Below are 21923 nucleotides of genomic sequence, written 5' to 3'. Positions count from 1 at the left end.
TCTACATAGGTTGTCTGATGATTCTCTACTACTTTTTGATAACCCTAAACATTCCCAGAGGTGGTTGTCTCTAAATGCCTCATATAACCTGAATAAGATCTCCTCTTAGATATCTATAAGAGACACTGGACAAGTTCAGATATTTTAATATTTCATAATAACTTAAATGTTCACATCCATTTCTTATAATTTTTCTTTATTGTTATTCCCTACTCATATTTGGGTCTAATATAACTAACAAACAATGACTTAATCATTTCTGATTTCCTAGACTTTATAAATCTTTTTATACAACTTACTCATCTATAACTGTGAATAACCAATTGGTTGATATGATTAGAAAAGCTCAAATCTGGATCTTCTCATATGCCCAGGTCCTTAAACGAGTCTACAGTTTCAATCACTGTGTGCTCTATTAAATATTCAGCTTTCAATTTATGCCTCCTAAATCTCATATACTAAAAGCTGGGTCTCAGAGATACAATCTGTAGATGAATATGTATGTATACCTTTAAGAAGCTTTTTAGGGGGTTGCACATGTGTATAAATACTGAGCATATGCGAGCCTGACTGCCTTTTTGTAGTAAACTGTTGAGATGTAAGCATGCATGTCTGTGTAGTCTGTCAGTTAATCAGTTCATTTATATTTTTACTGCTGCTATCCATCCTGATGTGTTTCTACATAATAAAGCATATAAACAAACTACTCTGCTTGTTCGTCTTCACTTGTAAAACAAGCCGAGTGACATGGTGTCAGATGTGGGATCCAGATTTAGGACTGAGAGGCATTTATTCTGCTTAATTTAGCTAGTTCAGAATCTATAGAAAGAGAGCATTCATTTATGTATGCACCTGCAGCTGTATTTGCAGGAGAGGGGGAAACCATCATCTAGTGGTACCGACTGAGTCAAAAGAAGACTCCAAGTGTTTAAAATGTAAATTTAGAGAAATGTGTAACCCCCAAATGAATATTATCATGGAAAGTTACTTATTTTACACAAGAGATCAAAAGCCTAGTGAAACTTTTGCAGCATATATAACTGATTTGAGAAACAAATCTAAAATGTGCAGATTTGGTGATTTAAGGGATGAGATGATAAATGACAGACTTGTGTGTGGTATTAAAGATGATGCTGTGAGAAGGATTTTGCTTTGTGACAGTGATTTCATTTTGAATAAGGCCATTGAGATTTGTCAGATATATGAGCTTACGGAAAAGCACACATATAAGCTTACAAATGAGAAATACATGTTTCCAGTATCTTCTAATGCTAATGTTGATAGTATGGAGCACATGGTTAAAAGAAACAGACCCGAGCACATGGCAGCAATTTTGAACCTTGCAACAGTCCCTGGTAAACCCTGTAGGTTTCTAACAAATTCCACAGTGCAAAGTCTCAGTGAAGCACAAGGGCGAGTCAGCATATGAGTGATGGCACATGCTCACCTAGCCTCATAGTCAACTGTTGTAATTGCGGTGGCAAGCATGAGTTTAAAATAGAAAAGTACTTAGATTTTGTAAATCAAAAGGGGTTCATTCATTTATTAAAAGAGAGTATTCCAATATACAAGTCGATCAATTAGAAAGCTTTGACCCTACATTTTTATGTTGATGGTGTATCAGTGCTTAATGAATCAGTCAATGCAGTAGATTTATGGGCAAAGAATGAAGTATTTTGTATTGTTTGGAAAAATGGAAGGCCCATAGAGCTCAAAGTTGATGCAGGTTCAAAGTGCAATGTTATGTCAGCAGAAACATTTGCTAGAGTATGTGCTGGTGAGAAGCTTGATTTGCAAAGTGTGTGAAACCTGTTGCATATTGTGGTGAAGAAATTCAGACTGAAGTTTCAGTAGTGCTTTCATGTTACTCTACTGGGAATAGCTATGACTTGCAATTTTATGTGGTCAAAAGGCATTTACAGTCATTACTAGGCCTCAGAGACAGTTTGAAAATGGGACTGCTTTTCTTTAATTAGGAAGCCCATCATGTTAGCTTAAAAGACCACTAATCTAATTTTGCCCGGTCTCTTTTCTCTACTTATGCTGATCTTTTCAAAGTCAAACTAGGCAAACTCCCAGTTGTGTTCTCCATGAAGTTAGACCCAGAGGTCAGCCCAGTTGTCAGGCCAGCCCAGAAAGTTCCAGTAGCTATGCAGAAGAGTCAAAATTGAGCTAGATAAAATGGTGCAGCAAGGTGTGATTTGTCCAGTTGATGAACCGACTGAATGGGTATCTTCCATGGTCATACCTCATAAGAAAAGCTCAGATGATATCAGAATATGTATTGATCCATGAGATTTGAACAAAGCACTAAAAAGACCTCATCATCCAATGTGTACAGTCTAAGACATTGTTCTTATACCAAATGCCACTGTTTTATCTGTCTTAGATGCAAAGAGTTCATTTTGGTAAATATTGCTTGACCAAAAATCCTCATTGCTAACTTCTTTCAGTACTCTACAAACCACAATACTAGGAAGGCCAGCAATAAATAAATCACTTTATTAAAACAAACAGAAATTGTGCAAATGCTCTAGTGCCTCGGCTATTACAAGCCTTTAACAGAGTATACTACCCACACATACCAGTCCTTCTTAAATACCCCACCTTATTTAACCCACAATTAATCAATTAAAAACATTTAAAGAAACATTATTATAAAAACACTTCCAGTTGCATTCTTTATTTAAACCTGCTGGACTAAGGGTATTAAACTTTAAAATAAAAAACAATTCTTTTTTCCTAAGCTGTTTTTTTATATCACCTATCATTAACTTTTCACTTAAAGGTTGCTCTAAAATTGTTGCTTGTAACCCAGTAGGGTCCCCACCATGCTCATGTGAAAAATGTACCACTACTAGGCTAAACTCATTACCCTTTTTAATGTATCTGATGTGCTCCTTTAACCTTGTTGTAAAACTTCTTTTGCTTTAACATAGGACATCTAGACAGACATCATAATTACCCTTCAATACAAGTAAAGGGAACTTGCTCCTGGAATCTCTCTCCATTATATATGGGGGGCCTCCTACAAATGGACATCCTCCTACGTTTTTCCAGGAAAAAAGTCCTTTTTGAGCTACTGTATCACACCTTGTTGTTCTAGGTAAACAAAACTTTCCATGTACCAGGAAATCCCTGATACTTCTCCCTCTTGTATAAGAAAATCTCAATTTTTTGTTATATAAAAATCCCAGATGTGCATCTCTCCCCAAAATATCTCAACTGTATTTAACTAAATCTACTAATTTTTCTGCAAATAAAGTAAACTTCATAATAAAAAGTATCATTCTGATTGTTATCACTTTCTTGTGTTTTATTCCTTTTCCCATCTTCCTGATGGTAATTCCCTTTATTTTTGATATGCACTTTCTTTACTCTTTCATTCATTATTTTACTTCCCTATCCTCTATTAATAAACATTGTAATAGTTTTATCCCTTTCTCCTTCATAGTCCCTTCAATTACCACATAATCTCCTTAGTCTTAGAACCTCTCCAAATGGAATTGATTCTGTAGTGTGGTGAGGGTGACAGCTAGTTCCATGTAAGATGTAGTCATACTGTTCAAACTTCCTATAAATTATTGTCTTAATACTCCCATCACCCATTTCTTCCATTGTTGCATCCAAGTAGTTAACTTTCTTTCCTTGCTGTAAACCGTCAAACCTAATGCCAGACCTGTTTCTATATAAACTGTCTATAAATTCTGGGACCTTTTCATAATCCCCTTCACAAATAAAAATCAAATCATCTATAAACCTAAAATATTTTATCACTTACCTGTTAAAAAAAACATTCCTATTAATATATACACTTTCAAAATATCCCATAAATAAATTAGCATACATGGGACAAATGTCCCAATTGCTGTGTCCTGCAATTGTTTAAATAACTGTCCATTAAAATCAAACATATTTTTCTTTAAACAAACCAAAATTAATTCCAATATAAATTGCATATTAGGATTGTCCCCAAGAAAGGACAAGACAGCCGCTAATCTGAAATCATGTTTAATACTAGTATACTGGCTCGTTACATCAATGACTAAAAAATAACTTTCATTGTTCCATTTTACATCCTTAATTTTATCCTTAAAATCAAATACATCCTTAATATAAGGTGGTAACATAATCACCTCATTCAACAAATATTTATGGAGAAAACATGAAATATTATGAGTAAAATATCCACAGGGAGACACTATAAGATGGCCTGGTGGATCATGCAAACTTTTATGTATCTTGGCTATGCAGAAAAAATGGGCCATTAAACAGTCTTTACTATTAAATGTATATTGCATGTCCTCATATGAGAAATAATTTAATTTTAAACCCTTATTTAAAAGCATTTTATATTCATCTGCAGCATTATAATAAGAATCCATTTTCACTTTTTTATATATCCTCTCATTTTCCAAGTGTTCATAACATATTTTAAGATATTGTGTGAAATGTAAAACCACTAATTTTCCCCCTTCATCTGCTAGATTGAACACAGGCTGTCTTCTTGCACTGAAATTATTTAAACTTTTCCATTCCTCTTTACTCAGATTGTATTTCATTTCCTTTTTCTTCCTTCATAATAAATTATATTCCTTCTCAACACTATAATTTAAAAAGGAAGAAAATTGTTGTATTGTTTCATTTTTAAATGGGGCAATAAACTCACTTTTTTGGGATATACCCTCCATATTTAATTTGCAATAAGCATTTGGTTCCACTTCTGAATTACAAGAATAGTAACTATCACTACTTCCATCTGATTCAGTGTCACTACACACATTATCACAATTCATTTTGTTTTCATTAAAATAATTAGACAAATGTAACTTTCTTACAAACTTGAACACTTCTATATTTTCATTTCATGAAACCTGGGTAATGTAGGAATAAATGTTAAACCCTTATTTAAAAACAACATATCTTCACAAGTAATACTACAACCTGAAGAATTAACTACATAATCAGAAACAGTAGTCTCTTTTTGTCCATTATAATTTGTTTCTTGTATAATGCATTCAGTGCCATGCTACATTTATGTCCCGCCATCACCCAGAGACCATGGAATTGTTTATCTTCTTCCAAATTCAAATCGAAAGGTGTGGATGGATTTTTCACTGTCTGCAATCCCTTGGGTGTTATATTAAGCTCCTGTTATTTTTGGAGAATCTGTAAGTTCAAAAAAACTGAAGTCTCCTTAAAAATTAGTTTTTCTATTTGATCAAACAAAACTTAAATCTCTGGACTATCAGCTAACTTGGCATTTTTCCTATAGCTGCAAAGGGATTCATATCGCGTTTCCTCCTCTCCTCCTCCCATTTATTTAAAATACCTGGAGCCATATCTTGGTGGTTTACTTGAGCTCCTTCTCGATTCTCCATCTGTGCCAGTGAACCTGCACCTTCTCCAGATTGTATGAGGAAACTTTCAATAGACCTCTGTGAAGAGTCCGATCCCAAATCCCTAAAAATGCGAAGTAAAGTTGAGAAAGACTTGCTGGCCATTGCTCAGATATTCTTGAACCACCAAAAGTAAGATCAAATACTGCACAAACCCAATATTAGGAAAGCCAGTGATAAATAAATCACTTTATTAAAACAAACAAAAATCATGCAAACGCTCTAGTGCTTCGGCTATTACAAGCCTTTAATACTGACCCCTCTTAAATACCCCGCCTTATTTAACCCACAATTAATCAATTAAAAACATTTAAAGAAACATTATAACAGAAAACATTTCCAGTTGCAGTCTTTATTTAAACCTGCTGGACTAAGGGTATTAAACTTTAAAATAAAAAAAATGATTATTTTTTTCTAAGCTGTTTTTTTTATGTCACCTATCATTATCTTTTCACTTAAAGATAGCTATAAAATTGTTGCTTGTAACTCAGTAGGGTCCCTACCATGCTCATGTGAAAAATGTACCCCTATTGGGCTAAACTCATTACCCTTTTTAATGTCTCTGACAGGCTCCTTTAACCTTATTGTAAAACTTCTTTTGCTTTCATCTATGTAATATTTACCACAAGGACATCTTAGACCATAAATTACCCCTTCATGCCCACAAGTAAAGGGACCTTGTTCCTGGAATCTCTTGCCATTAATATATGGGAAGCTCCTTACTACAAATGGACATCCTCTACATTTTCCACAGGGAAAAGTTCCTTTTTGAGCTACTGTATCACACCTAGTTGTTCTAGGTAAACAAAACTTTCCATGTACCAGCAAATCCCTGATACTTCTCCCCCCTCTTGTATAAGAAAATCTCATTTTTTTGTTATATAAAAATCACAAACGTGCATCTCTTCCCAAAGTATCCCAACTATATTTAACTAAATCTATTAATTTTTCTGCAAATAAAATAAACTTCATAACAAAAAAAGTATCGTTCTGATTGTTATCACTTTCTTGTATTTTATTCCTTTCCCCATCTTCCTGATGGTAATTCCCTTTATTTTTGATATACACTTTCTTTACTGCTTCCTTTATGATATCACTTCCATATCCTCTGTTAATAAACATTTTAATAGTTTTATCCCTTTCTTTTTCATAGTCCCTTGTATTACTACATAATTTCCTTAGTCTTAGAGCCTCTCCAAATGGAATTGATTCTATAGTGTGGGGAGGGTGACAACTAGTTCCATGTAAGATGTAGTCATACTGTTCAAACTTCTATAAATTCTTGTCTTAATACTCCCACCCCCCGATTCCTTCCACTGTAGCATCCAAGTAGTTAACTTTATTTCCTCATTGTAAACCATCAAACTCAATGCCATACCTGTTTCTGTATAAGCTGTCTATAAATTCTGGGACTTTTTTATAACCTCCTTCACAAATAAAAATCAAATCATCCATAAACCTAAAATATTTTATCACACACCTTTTAAAAAAATCATTCCTATAATTCCATGGTCGTACCTCATAAGAAAAGCGCAGATGATATCAGAATATTTATTGATCCATGAGATTTGACAAAGCACTAAAAATACCTCATCATCTAATGTGTACAGTCGAAGAAGTCAGTGCGCTTATGCCAAATGTCACGGTTTTATCTGACTTAGATGCAAAGAGTTCATTTTGGCAAATATTGCTTGACCAAAAATCCTCATTGCCAACTACTTTCAGTACTCCTTTTGGCTTGAGAATGCCATTTGGGTTAAATCCTGCCAGTGAAGTTTTTCAGCATGCAATGAAGCAAATATTTTCTGGGTATCCATGTGCTATTATAGTAGATGATATTCTAGTAGGAGATAATGGTAAAGCTGAGTGTGATGAAATCCTCAAGAAAGTTCTGAAAACAGCATGTGATGTAAATCTTATGCTGAATCCTCAGAAGTAGAAATTCAGGCTACGAGAAGCTACTTATATTGGTCATTTATTTACCAATTCAGGCTTATGACCAAATCCTTCCAAGCAAACTGCAATTCATGAGATGCTAGCTCCAGACAATGTTCAAGCCCTACAACATTTTCTTGGCATGGTTAATTATACAGGCAAGTTCATTCCAGAATTTCAGCACTGCTCAGAGAGCTGACACACAAAGATGTATCCTGGTCATGGTAAGAACAGCACTAGAGAGCAATTGATTTCCTGAAATAGATAATTGCCAGTCCACCAACTCTCAGCTAATATGATATTGACAAACCAGTTACTCTTTCTTGTAATGCTTGGAAATTTGGTCTTGGTGTAGCCATTCTTCAAGAGGGTCGACCAGTAGCCTATGCATCCAGAACTCTAACCCAAACTGAAATGCAGTATGTGGAGACTGAGAAAGAACTCTTGTCAATTGAGTTTGCATGTTCAAAGTTCCATGATTATATTTCTGGTGGAACTATCCACATTAAAACAGATTACCAACCTCTAGTCACTGTTTTGAAAAAGCCTGTGCATACAGCTCTTGCATGATTGTAATGCATAATGTTGAAATTGCAAAAGTATAATTTCAATCTTGTCTATACAAAAGGCAAACTTCTTTATCTTGCTGATACATTATCCAGATTGCCCAGAAATGCCACTGAACAGCATGAAAATAAGAAACTTGATTTTGAAGTCATGAAAGTGAGAATTTTTCTTCCACATGTCTTAATGAGTTTAGAAGTCATACAGCCTCAGTTCCAATTCTTCAGAAGCTCAACCACTTTATCAATCAAGGATGGCTGTCAAAGCAAACTTGCTTACCAGTAGATCTTCAACCATATCTTCCATACAGATATGAGACTTTGTCTGACAACGGTATAATCATGAAAGGTCCTAAAGTTATTCTTCCAAAGTCCTTGCAACAAGACTATAATACTTTTTTGCATCATGGCCATCCAGGAGCAGAGTCTACAAAAAGAAGGGTAAGTGGATTAGTACTTTGGCCTTCAATGTCAAGGAACATTGAGAGTACTTTAATTTTGTTCTGTATGTGATAGTACTAAGCCGCATCAACAGAGAGAACCACTTTAGCTAAACCAGATTCCTGAACTAAGTTGGTTGACAGTAGCTACAGACATCTTTGAATGGAATGGTCAACATTACTTGGTGTTAGTAGACTCTTATTCAAACTGGTTTGAGATTGACCTACTTTCTAATCTAGTATCCAGTAGTGTCATCACTAAGATGAAGCTTCATTTTGCAGTCCATGGTAGCCTGCACAAAGTTATTTCTGACAATGGTACACAGTTTACAAGGATTTGCTGAATAATGAGACTTTACTCATGTTACATGTAGCCCTGAGTATCCACAGTCAAATGGTTTGGCAGAACATGCAGTTCAAAGTGCAAAACAATTACTAGAGAAGTCAAAACAAGACAATAGTGATGTTTTCTTGAATCTCTTGAATCTCAGAGATGTTCCTTGTGATAAACATCTTTGTTCACCTGCACAGAGACTTCTGCTGAGACAAACCAGAACCACACTACCAATTAGTAGCAAATTGTTGGTTCCATGTATCAAGAACAACAGAACAGTGAAACCCTATCTGTTGAAGAATCACTTATCCCAGAAGTCCTATTATGATAAGACCAGCAAACTGCTCAGTCCATTACAAAAAGGAGAGATAGTGAGGATGCAGATGTCCGAAGGTTTTGATTGGACTGGAGTCATGAAAAGTGTATGTCCAGAGCCAAACACATACATTGTGGACTCGCAAGAAGCAGAATTTAGGCAAAAACAGAAATATTTGCTCCTGGTGTCCAAGCCTGTATTGCAGTATCATACCTGCGAGAAAGATTTTTTCACCAATGACTGTCCCTGTTTTTAAACCCAGTTTTGATTGCTGTATCACTAGATCAGGTCACATTTCCAGACCATGTTCCAGATACACAGCAACTTGGATATAAAACATAAGTATGTGAATGTTGCATCTCTTTCTTATTGTTTGTACAATTGCATGTCTCTTTCTTTCAAATGTCATACCGTGGGCAATTCATTAAAGAAGGAGGATGTAGATCAATATGTATGTATACCTTTAAGAAGTTTTCTAGGGGGTGCATATGTGTATAAATACTGAGCACGTGCAAGCCTGACTGCCATTTTGAAGTAAGCTGTTGAGATGTAAGTATGCATGTCTATGTAGTCTGTCAGTTAATCAGTTTGTTTATATTTTGTACTGCTGCTATCCATCCTGATGTGTTTCTACTAAATAAAACATGTAAATGAACTACACCGCCTGTTCATCTTCACTTGTAAGACAAGACGAGTGACACAATCTAAAAAATGAAGGACCTAGGACAGAACCCTGTGGGGCACCCTGACTGTAACTGAGAATTTCACCTGTCCAGTTGCTGTATGATACTTCCCATGTCCTATATGCAAACCATGCAGCTATCTGTCTTGTCAACAGTACATCGGTGCCTAGTTCTTCTAATTTATTGATCAGTGTTTTGTGTATGACCCTGTCAAATGCCGAAGTTAATTCTAAATAAATTGCATCAAAGCACAATTTTTCATTCATAGCTGTTATTATATTGTTATATAACATCATGTTACAGGTGGTAATAGATCTATTTTCATCTTATGCATACTCATATATGGTTTCAAGCCCCAACACATCCAGTTCTAACCATAGCTTATACAATATTACCTTCTCCATTACTTTTCCACAACATGAAAGTAGAGTTAAGGTTCTATATGACTCTGGGTTTGTCTTACTCCTCTTTTCGTTAAAGAAAGGTTTAATAAGAGCATAGCTCCACTCTTGAGGAATCTCCCCATATTTATGTGACCTAATAAATAATAAATATAGTGGTACTGTAGGTTCTTGCTGAAGTATTCTTAGGTCATTAAATAAATACAGTGGTACTGTAGGTTCTTGCTGAAGTATTCTTAGGTCATTATTACTAATGCCATCTCCTCCCTGTTCTTTGTTTGGATCCAGTTTCCTCAGTTCTTTTTCAATATAAATTCACTAAACTCTTATTTAAGCTCTCCAAACTCTATCACTACCTACACAAACAACTAAGTCTAGCAGGAGACATACACTCCAACCCAGGTCCTACAACCACTCAACCCACACTACCCCTCCCCAACCCTCCAACACTACCCCCTCCACCCCAACCAGACCCATCTATCTTACACCAAAGACCAAAATCATCCTTTCTCCTCGTCAACATTAATATAAGAAGCATTACCAAACAAACCCATAATCTACCAGCTATGCTATCTCACTATACCCCAGATATAGTAACAATTACAGAAACCTGGCTTAAACCCCACATAGACAGTAATGAGATTACACCCACAGGCTACAACATCCTATGTAAAGACAGAGCTAACAAAAAAGGAGGAAGGATAGCGATCCTATACAAAGATCACCCCTCACTACAACTCCACAACTCCCCAATCCCAGACATAGATAATGCAGAGATTATTACAGCTAAATTAAACATTAACTCTAGCAAAACTCTAAACATTATAGGAGGATACATACCACCAGGTAACAACACCACTAGTGTTGAAAACCTGCTACAATGGTGCTCCAGTCACCTCCCCCCAGAAACAATTATAATGGGAGACTTCAACATTGACTTTCTCCAATGCTCCTCAACAAACCCAACTATTCACATGAACCTTTACGGGTTCACCCAAACCATCACAACCCCCACTAGTACCGACAAAGTCATCAAACATAATTCCCTACTAGACTGGATTCTAGTAAACACACCCCACCTTACATCTCTCTCTGGCCAACTCCCTGATAACCTCAGTGACCACAACCCAACTTTCCTCCTTTGAGACCGCATCCACCCAGTACATCTAGCCACCTACCATACAATCAGGAATAAGAAATCTTTTAATCCTGACAACTTAATTTCTGCCCTACTAAACTGTCACTGGGAACACCTCAAACATCCAACCCTAGATGAGGCAGTCCTAACTTTCAACAAGACCTTCCTTGATATTCTCAACACCCATGCACCCCCTAGGCAAGTGAGAGTCAAAGCCAACTACTCCCCCTGGTTAACAAAAGAAACAAGATCACTACTGAAAGACAGGGATAAAGCCTGGTCACTATATCATAAAAACAAACCTTCATACAACTCAGAAATAAAGCCAAAAAGCAAGTGCAAATAGACAAAACCAATTAATAACTCATCACCCAAAACAAGCACCAAAAACATCCACAACAATTCTGGGCTGCAGTAAAAAACCTATTGCACCCAGGTAATATTGCTACTCCCACCCCAAAAACAACTCCCAGTAGTGACAGCATAGCCATCCAATTTAACAACTTCTTCACAGAAACCATTCTAAACCTAGCCAACAAACAAACTAACATAAATACCTCCCCAAATACAAGCAATGCCTCACTCCCACAGGATACATCCACCCAATTAAAACCACACCCAATATCCACCACCTATATCAAAAAACATCTGAATAAACTAAAACCTACAACATTAGCTGCTGTCAACCTGCCAGCTGACTATCTTAAAATTGCAGCAGAAGCCATCACCAATCCAATAACAATACTCATTAACAGATCTCTAGCTGAATCACATGTACCCTCTATCTGGAAATTATCACACATAATCCCCCCACAAAGGGGGGAACCTCTTATGAAATTACTAACTACTGTCCTATTGCCATTCTTTCTCCCCTATCCAAGATCTTAGAAATAATAGTGCACACACAGCTCATGAAATATCTCACCTCACATAACTTACTAACTAGCACCCAGCATGGCTTTCGTCCTGCACATAGCACAACAAGTACCCTACTTACCTTTACCAACAAAGTTAACCAACTTAGAAACAACTCCCTATTTGTATCAGCCTTATTCCTGGACCTGTCAAAAGCCTTTGACATGGTCAACCACAACAAACTCATGCAAGTCCTTTCCTCCCTAAATATTAATATCACAACTCTTAACTGGTTCCAAAGCTACCTAGCAGATAGACAACAAGCCATTCGATGGCAACAAACTATCTGTCACACCCTCCCAGTCACAATCAGGGTCCCGCAAGTCTCCATCCTTGAACCTCTTCTATTCTCACTCTTTACCAACCACCTACACATTGCTACCCCCAAAGCCAGCCTAATGCAATATGCTGACAACTCAGCCTTGATCTGTGCAGCCCCTTCCATTACAACCCTCCAAAACCTTACCCAAGACACTTTCCTTTCAGTGGAAAACTGGCTAACCAACTCAAACCTAATACTTAATGCCAGCAAAACTAACCTCATAATCTTTTCTCCCACTAGAACTGCAACTTGCCCCCCCAACCTTCAACATATACTCTATGAATAACACTATCATCACTCCTGCTACCCACACCAAACTACTGGGGATAGTAATAGACAACGATCTAAAATTCGACATCCATATAGACCAAACCATCAAAAAAGTTCACAAGAAACTAGGCCTTCTGTCCAGGAATGCCCAGTTTCAAACACCTTCTATAAGAATTACCATGACCAGAACCCACCAACTATCCGCACTCCTGTAATCATCCCCTATCCTCCTCAATCTTTGTAAATCAAGCCTTAATAAACTAGAGGCCTGCTATAATAAAATATCCAAATTTGCCAAAAAAATCAGCGTACAGGTCACATCACTGCCAATCCCTAAAACAATTCAATTGGCTTGAATTTCCACATCTCCTACACTTTAACCAACTAAGCCTAGCCCACCAAATAATTCACCACCCAAACAAAACAACAGCCCTCAGCCAACTAATCCAGCCTTACTCAGCTCATAGACTCCTCCGCTCTGATAATAAATACCTACTACAGGTTTCTAGAGCAAAGACCTCAGCTGGGGAAGGCCTCTTCTCTAACTATACTGCTAAGCTATGGAACACCCTCCCAACTGCTCTTACCTCATGTTCCTCTTCAAGACAATTCAAAGCACTCTTAAAATCTCACCTATCAAAATCCTGGCTCTGCTCCTGCCTTCCCCAGGCTAAGCATCATCTAAACACCAACCTCACTCTCACTACCTTCGTAGAACTCAGCATGACTGCTCTCTCATCTAACAGCTAACACTGTACCCTCTCAAAAGGAATAATGTACACTCCCTCAATATTTATCATGTATTGTAAATACCACAAGGTGCTAACTTCTGAACAATTCTTAGTGTGCATTGGAAATACTACAAGTATTATTGATATAACTCATATTCAATTACTTATTCACTGGTTAATCTTCAAATTGTCTGAATTTGCTATTCTATGTATTAGTCAATGTATATACCTGATTATATTAGAATGTACTGTAGTCTTTCAAACTATCTTTGTACTACTTGGGGCTTTTCTTCCCGGGCCTCCACTGAAAATGGGCACTTGCCCAGCTGGACCTTCCCGGTAAACAAATGTAAAATAAAATAAATAAATAGAAAATATATAAAGTAATTTGATTCCAGCATCTGAGGTTACCTGGATGTCACTAGGGCAACTTATTGCCCCCTTTGTGGAGCCAAACTGTTTTGCATAAAATTTTGTAAACATATCTATAATCTGTTGTGTCTGAGAATAAATTTTAGAATCTACACAGGTTATCAGATTTTATGTCTTTACTCCTTCCACATCTTATACATCTATGAAAAGGTTTTCTATTATGCTCAGTATCTTTATAGAAATTTTCTTCACATTTTTCTTGATCTTGTCTCTCACTATGCTTAATTTGTTTGTCTAGCTTGTTTATTTCAGTTTTCAAAGTTGTAGTACAACCTATCTTCCATTTCTTATATTTTTTGTGTTACACCTTAATCAGGTATTTTGTCTTTATCTAAATATATCCCCCTGATGTTGTATGCCTAGATCCTGATGTTAAACATTTTTTGATATTTTTGCACTCAAACAATTTCTCTTTTAAAACTTTTCACTTTCCATCTGCAGTTTTTTCCAATGAACGCATCACTCCAGTTAGTTTTACATAGCGACTGTTTTGGTTCCATATAATCTGTAATTAATCTTCTGTGCATTGGTTTAGATTTCAGTTTGGCAGAATATTCTAGCAACAAATTAACCTTTATAACTCCATGATCACCGCACATCAATGGTGGTAAAACTTGACGTGAAGTTATAGTAATTTCTTTAGGAACACAGACAATGTCTAGTATGTTCTGTTCCCTGGTAGATTTTTTTGCAGTCTGATGCAATTGTTGTTCCTGAACATAAGTTATGAATAATTTCCTTACTAATGTTGTTGAATCAATATTGTTCCAGTCTGTTTCTGGTAATTCTAAGGGTCCAGGTAATATTATTCTTCCCGCCTGTGTTTCATGCAAGAAATGTATGAATTCCTGTAGGTCATCAGCACTTGACTTTGGTGGTCTATACACTCCAACAATTGTTATATGTTCCCCGGTTGTCTTTATTGTCACAGTTACACAGTGTACAGTATTGGTGTTATCACTGAACATGTAATAATCACAGGTCTCATAACAATCTTTAATCCCTATTATAATACTGCCACTTGATTTTTTGTTAGAATCTCTGTTACATTAAAAACATTATTGCTGAATTGCTGCTTTATTTGATCTGTCTTTTACTGTTGTGATTGAGAAATACTGTTTCAAAGCAATTTACTGATTAACTATATTGCGTTGCTACCTATTGCAATACATTACTATCTAATGGCATTTTACTGCATTTTGTTACTGTTTAACTGCATTTTTTTCATACTGTGAGTTCTGTTCTTTTGACTGTAAGTGGTCAATCTGTGCTTCTTGAGTTTTTCACTGCGTTCCTAACCTTAAATTGAGTAGCATAGTCACTTCAGTTACATGACTTTTAACTCTTTCTAAGGTACTTTAACTACACATTTTCCCTTAGTAGAACTTGTGTGATCACCTAGTAGTACTACTCTTAGACCTTCCACCGTTTACCCTCTTAGCTCTCTCTGGCCTGTCTCCCTCATTTTCTGGCAAATATGGATGGACAGTTTCCTACATTTTCTCCTGCCATTCTGGTTGATATGGGCATCCTGAGACTGTAACAACTGCCTCATGTACATGGACCATCCTCTACTACTACCCCCTAGGAACACAATTTGTGAGAGAGACATTTATATCAAGCACCTAGTGTCATTGCTCTCTCCCCACAAGCCGGTATATCTAGCAATGAGAAGGTTGTCAACATGAACACCACACCTACACAACACACTCCCACATATGCAGGGGTCTCCAACAAAAACATACTCAAACAAAAGATACCTCAGAGGCAAAAACACAAGCGAACTCCACTGCCCATCACACCACACACCACACACCACACATAGTCCTCACACCAGTGTCTCAGAGCCACTAAGGCCTAAACATAAACCCAACATACTAGTCATAAGAGACCCAATTGTGAGACACAGAGATGTCCCCCTCACTAAGCTGGATAAGGAGATAGTCATGATTAGTTCACTCAACAGGCACTGTAATGACTCTGTCATAGTCCATGTTGGCATGGATGACTTGAGACATACCTCCCTGAACTATATGAAGAGAGGCATTATTGAGCTCGCTGAATATGTGTCCCAGGCAGGAATGTTCCTAACCTTAAGGAGCATTCTACCATCACCCAGAATGATGCCTCAATACAAACAGAAAATGATTGACTTTAACAATTGGCTTAGTTTCTGGTGTCATTCTAAGGGGATCCAGTACCTAACTGTCTGGGATGACTTGATTGACAAACCACAGTGCTTTGCCAGAGATGGCCTGCATCTGTTTTCCTTGGGCTTCAGGTTCCTGGCAAAGGTTCTTGCCTCCCCCATAGTGACATTTTTGGGCAATGCCATGAGGTCAAAACTACCAACATGAAAATATCATCAAAATGTAAATTAAAAGTCATGCTGCTAAACGCTAGGATTTTAAACATGAAACTGCACTCATTGCAAGCATTCTTAACACTGGATGATGCTGACATTTGTGCAGTCAAAAGCTGCAGAGAGCACCCCAGCCATACCAGGTTACTCATCCTATCATACATTCAGACCCCAAACCATGGGCAGCAAAGCAGAAGGATATGGAGTTGCAATATATATACAAGACACACACACCTCTAGGCTGTTCAGACAGTATGATGCACAGGAAACACTCCAGGTGCAGTTAACAATTGACACGACCCTTATTCAAATCATAGCTATACGCCTCCAACTTTGACTTAAGATGCCCAGTCCACCTATCTGGACCTCCTTGAGTCTATCAAGATTCAACCCTTTACCCTGATCCTCGGTGAATTTAACCATCTGACCACAGATTGGAAGAAATACTCATGCCAAAACACAAATGCCCAGAGATTCCTTGATTTTGTCAATCCAAATGCCTTGGACCAGTTGGTCAACACCTCCACAAGAGGAGAAAATATCTTGGACTTCGTATTAACCAACATGAGTAACAACTGCAGCATCCCTACAGTGTCATCATCCCTGGTAAGATCCAACCACAAAGCGGTCACTATCAAAATCACCATATCTCCTGACCCACATCTAGCTAGAGTTCACAGCCCCTCCCCCTCCATAGGAACTGGCACAAATGTCCAAACCTACACCAAAGTACTATATGAGCATTTATATAGCTGCATGGAATCAGGAATATCTGAAAGGATAAACTTATCCTCCTCAAGAAACAATAAACCTGTCTGGTGGACATCTGCAATAAATAAACACTATAATAAAAGAAAAAAAAATTGCAATTGCTGTCCAGGACCAAGAAGGAGCAGGTGCCTAATTGGAAGCAATCCTTCCTTAGGTTGAACAAGCAAATAAGAGCACTAGTGAAATCCTTCAAAGCAAATTTCAAGTTCAAATTCGCCACGTATAATAAAGACAATCATAAGGCCTTCTTCACATATACCCGCAATCTCAAGGGAAGCACTCAGATCTGCTCTGAACTGGTGGTCAAGGATACCACACACACAAACACTGTAGATATACTCAACCTGCTGGCAGACAGGTTCAATGAAAACTTCTGCCCTCCCCATCAGTAAAACAGGACATCCCCAGTACCCAACCACCCCCCTTATCTCTAGAGAGCATGTCATCACTGCCCTCTCAAATGCAAAAAATACAGCCTCCATGGGACATAATAACATCCCAGGCTGCATCCTACATAACCTCAAGCAGAAACTTGTAGCATCATTAGGCACTCTATTCAACCAATGCCTAAGTACCGGCTTCATCCCAACTGAGTGGAGGACAGCTACTGTCATCCCTTTACAGAAAGGTGGAGCATCCACTGATCCAGGAAATTATAGACCCATCAGCCTAACTAGCCTGATCTGCAAGGCCATGGAGTGGATTATCATGGACCTCATTAACAAGGAAATTGGCAACCTTGAGACACTTGATACCACACAGTTTGGTTTTGTCAAGGGGAGGTCATGCCTGTTAAATTTGGTCAACTTCTTTGAGACAGCCCCACTCAGGTATAATAGATAAACTCCCTCAACTAGGCATCAATCCATATGCTACCAGACAGGTAGCAAACTGGCTCACTGACAGAACCCACCAAGTCAAAATAGGAGAAGCTATCTCAAGCAGTCAACCTGGAATGAGTAGTATACCCCAGGGATCAGTCCTGGGGCCTCTGCTGTTTGGGATATACTTTTCTGAGGTGCAGGCCAAAACCAGTGGGCTATGGCTGACCAGGTTTGTGGATGACTGCAAGCTGGGTGTTGTCATCAATTACATTAGTGATGTGGACATCCTCCAAGAGAGTCTCATCCAAACAAATGACTGGTGCCAGGAACATGGCCTCAAACTGAATACCAAAAAATGCATCATCGTCTCCTTTGGGGAGTGATGTCCCTCACAAATTATCACATTGATAAAAAGGTCCTAAGCATGCAATCAGTCATGAGGGACTTGTGCACCCAGGTTTATAGCAAACTGACTTTTGACCACCATATTGCCTCAGTTGTACAGAAGGCTTTCTACATGGCCCACCTCATTAGTAAGAGAATCTCATCCAGGGACAAGGTAGTCATACTATCCCTGAATTCTTCCCTTAAAGGACCCATTACTGAGTACAATGTGCCTTTCGACATGTACCCCAAAAAGCACATGCAGTAGCTGGAGAGACCACAGAGGTTCCTCACCAGGAGAATCCAGGGTCTCAAACATCTACCCTACACAGATAGGCTAAAGGCCCTGTCCCTCTACTCAGTCTCCTACAGACTCCTCAGAGGTGACCTCTGTCTGGCATACAAAGCAATCTCAGACCCTGATTTGATGGGACTGTTGCATATCTGCAAGTCAAGCTGCACTCGAGTAAACCACACACATGACCTCAACCTGATCTTTTGCATCAATAGGACTTGTTGGTAGGACAGATTTGTGTACCAGAGAATCCCCCTTTTGTGGAATAGAGTCCCTCTCAATGTAAAGCAGAGTACCTCATTAACCCTTTTGAAGCGCAACCTGGATAACTGGATGGGGAACAGAAAATACACCACTGGGATTCCACCTGTGTCCCTGCTGGACAATGGCATAGGGTGTTGACTTGTTGGAAAATGGTCTAAATTCTTGGCTAGGCTTGTAAGGGCCTCAGGGTCAATACCCTATTAACTTCCTTTGATCCTATGATTTATACCCTGACAGAAATGGTTTCCATTCCTTGTTTTTTAACCATGTTTCAAACACAATAACAGCATCTATCATGTGGAAATGTAGCAAATTTTCCAATAAAAAAGTTATTTATTATTAATGCTCCTAGCATTAACAACCATCAGAGATGCATCAAATGTTACTATCCTTGAACCGTTAAATTTTCAACCTGGCAATAATCCTGCTTAGTGTTTGCAAATATTGCAAAATATCTGCCGCAAAAATGTCTCTTCCCTGATCTTCACAAATGCATGCCATCCTGTATGAACACATATGCCCAAAACCAGGTTTGGATGCTCTATACATTTCCATTTTTTAAAACGGGACATTTTTTTTTCATGTAGGTATTTACCCAAAAATCTTTTCATTCATGGTGACCTGACTATCCTTTCTATATGTGATTTATGAAAAATACATTGTAACACCAGTACAACCTATACTATCTAAGAGGGAAGTAAGTTCCTACTAACAGTCAGAGACTCCTAGTGGATGAGACCATTTGTACTGACATAGGATCATAGGATCATAGAAAGTTACTAGGCTAATGGTCCTAGGGCCCTTACAAGCCTAGACAATTTCTATCCTTATTTCAATGATCAGCACAAATAGCCCCTGTCCAAGAGGGGCACAGGTGGAACCCCCGGGTTGAATTTATGGTTAACCATTCAATCATCCAGACTGTGTTTGAAGAAGGCAAATAAGGTTCTCTGTTTAACATGAAGTGGAGTCTGTTCCAAAGGTGTGGTAACATCTGGGAGACTAATCTGTCCCTCCAGATAAATAAAAACTGATCTGTACTTCCTTAAATTAAGGCATTCCAAGGTTTGTGTCAATCTTTTATTTTTGCTCCTGGCAAGCATAACGCTATTCGAGGATCATTATCTTCTCTGCAATAAAGTATCAGTTCCTCTAATAACTGAATCTCCATTTACAAGAATATCCTTTTCTGACAAGATCTGAAGAATGTTCAACTTCTAATACAGTAATAGCTGCTCTATCAGTTGTTACAAAGGACAGATCTTCATCACCATTAGTCTTATTAATCCCACTGTTTTCATTGCGTATTAAATTTGTAAGCAAGCAATTCTCATGCAGCTGGCTTTGTACATCCACGGCTTGCGCTATGTAGTCGACATTTTTTCTTCAATCCTTCTACATTTGATTTTGATCTCTTCATTTTCACCTGTCCATTGCCTCTTTTTTCTACCTTTTGTTTGGAAAAAACTATGCCTTTTTCTGTAGACTGAAGGTTTTCTGTTAGAAAAATGTTATCATTCTCCTGTAATCTGTATATTATATAACAAAGCAGTGCCCTTTTTAGTATGTATTCTCTTTACATTACAGACATTTATCAGTTTATTTTTCTTCCTTGTTATTTTTTGTGAACTTCTTCCTTTCTTTCCTTTCTGTTTCCTGCTAAATACTCTGAATCCCAGATTGCTGAATGCTTGCATCCAGAATTCCAAAGTTATCAGGATCATCATGTTGTTTCATAAGACTGAATTATCTTTACAGACAATAGTCACATCATTTCCTAAATGTGTTCTGTTTGTTCTGAGCCTAACATTATTTATCTCACCAGTCCAGTCATTAATATATATAACAACAGTTCTCCAAGCCGGGCCGATTGCACAAGTGCAGTCATCATCAGTAAGTCTGGATTTCCTTCTAACAATGGAAAGCAAATAATCCAACTTTTGACATGAGGAACACAGATCACCAATGTTATCAGCTGTTACCATTAAAAATGCATAGCATTTATTACATTATATAAGATATTTGTGCTTTAGCAAATCCCTAACGGCATATTCATTTAAGGAATCCATATTCAGCTTCAAGCAAATCCAGAGCAAATCTGTTTTTGGGCACACTACTATAGCGACTGCAATAATTCCACCAAACAACCCTTTCTTTACTTATGGAATCCCCAGTTATTTAAGGTGAATTGGATGTTTTTAGTTGATACTTTTTGAAAACATAATAAAACTCACTCCTAGTACAATCCACCCAGGTCCATTTGGCCGACCCTTTAGAGGCAGATCTGATGAAACCATTAGCTATCATGTTAACTGGTATGATTGGCAAAAATATTTCCTATGTGTGCTAATACATTTTTATATCTCAGGGGCTATCTCTGTTATGAATAGACTGGCTGGATTGTAAAGGGTTAAACATAAACATTCTTTGTAAGAGGCAGAACTCATGGTGAAGCCCTGAACACATTCCTGACATTCTCTCTCCCTCACCCCGGGGAGAAAATGTGAAATGGTTGGTCAAATGAGGAGGACATCCCATTTACAACTATATAAAAATCTATAAAACTCAGTAATCAAATCAGACTAAAGCAGCACTCATCTGCCTCAACACCAGTAAAGAACGTGAGACAAAGAAACAACCTCCTGTGATTTCTGATTTCATTAATTTCATTGACTTTTATTTATTCAGCCTCTTACAGAAAGTAGGCACAACTAGGCCCAGAGACTCTACCCACAGGGGAAAAATGACATAAGACATCCCCCCCCCTGCAAAGAAACTAGGTGTTAGACAGCCTGCCAGTGAATACATCTCCCCTTGAGATCTCTACCCTAAATCTCAGGCCACAGGGAACAGATGGTAAGTGGAAACTCACCAAGAAGGGATCCAGAGCTTTGATAATTTGACCCCAACTATAGCCTTCCTAATGGTGGGTGTAGTGTTTTGTTTTTTTACTTATGTTGGTTTGCCCATGGACCCCTAGAAGATGAGATTGCCAACTGTCAGGACAAACAACAATGTTATTAGTTTTGCAATATATATATATATATATATATATATATATATATATATATATATATATATATAGATATATATATAGATATATATATATATAGATATTTATGTATAAGTATAACTATATATATA

This window comes from Protopterus annectens, chromosome 1.part1 (genome assembly GCF_019279795.1).
Source record: "Protopterus annectens isolate FY-2018-M chromosome 1.part1, PAN1.0, whole genome shotgun sequence".
NCBI classification, from domain to species: domain Eukaryota; kingdom Metazoa; phylum Chordata; order Ceratodontiformes; family Protopteridae; genus Protopterus; species Protopterus annectens.
This window is presented reverse-complemented; position numbering follows the sequence as displayed.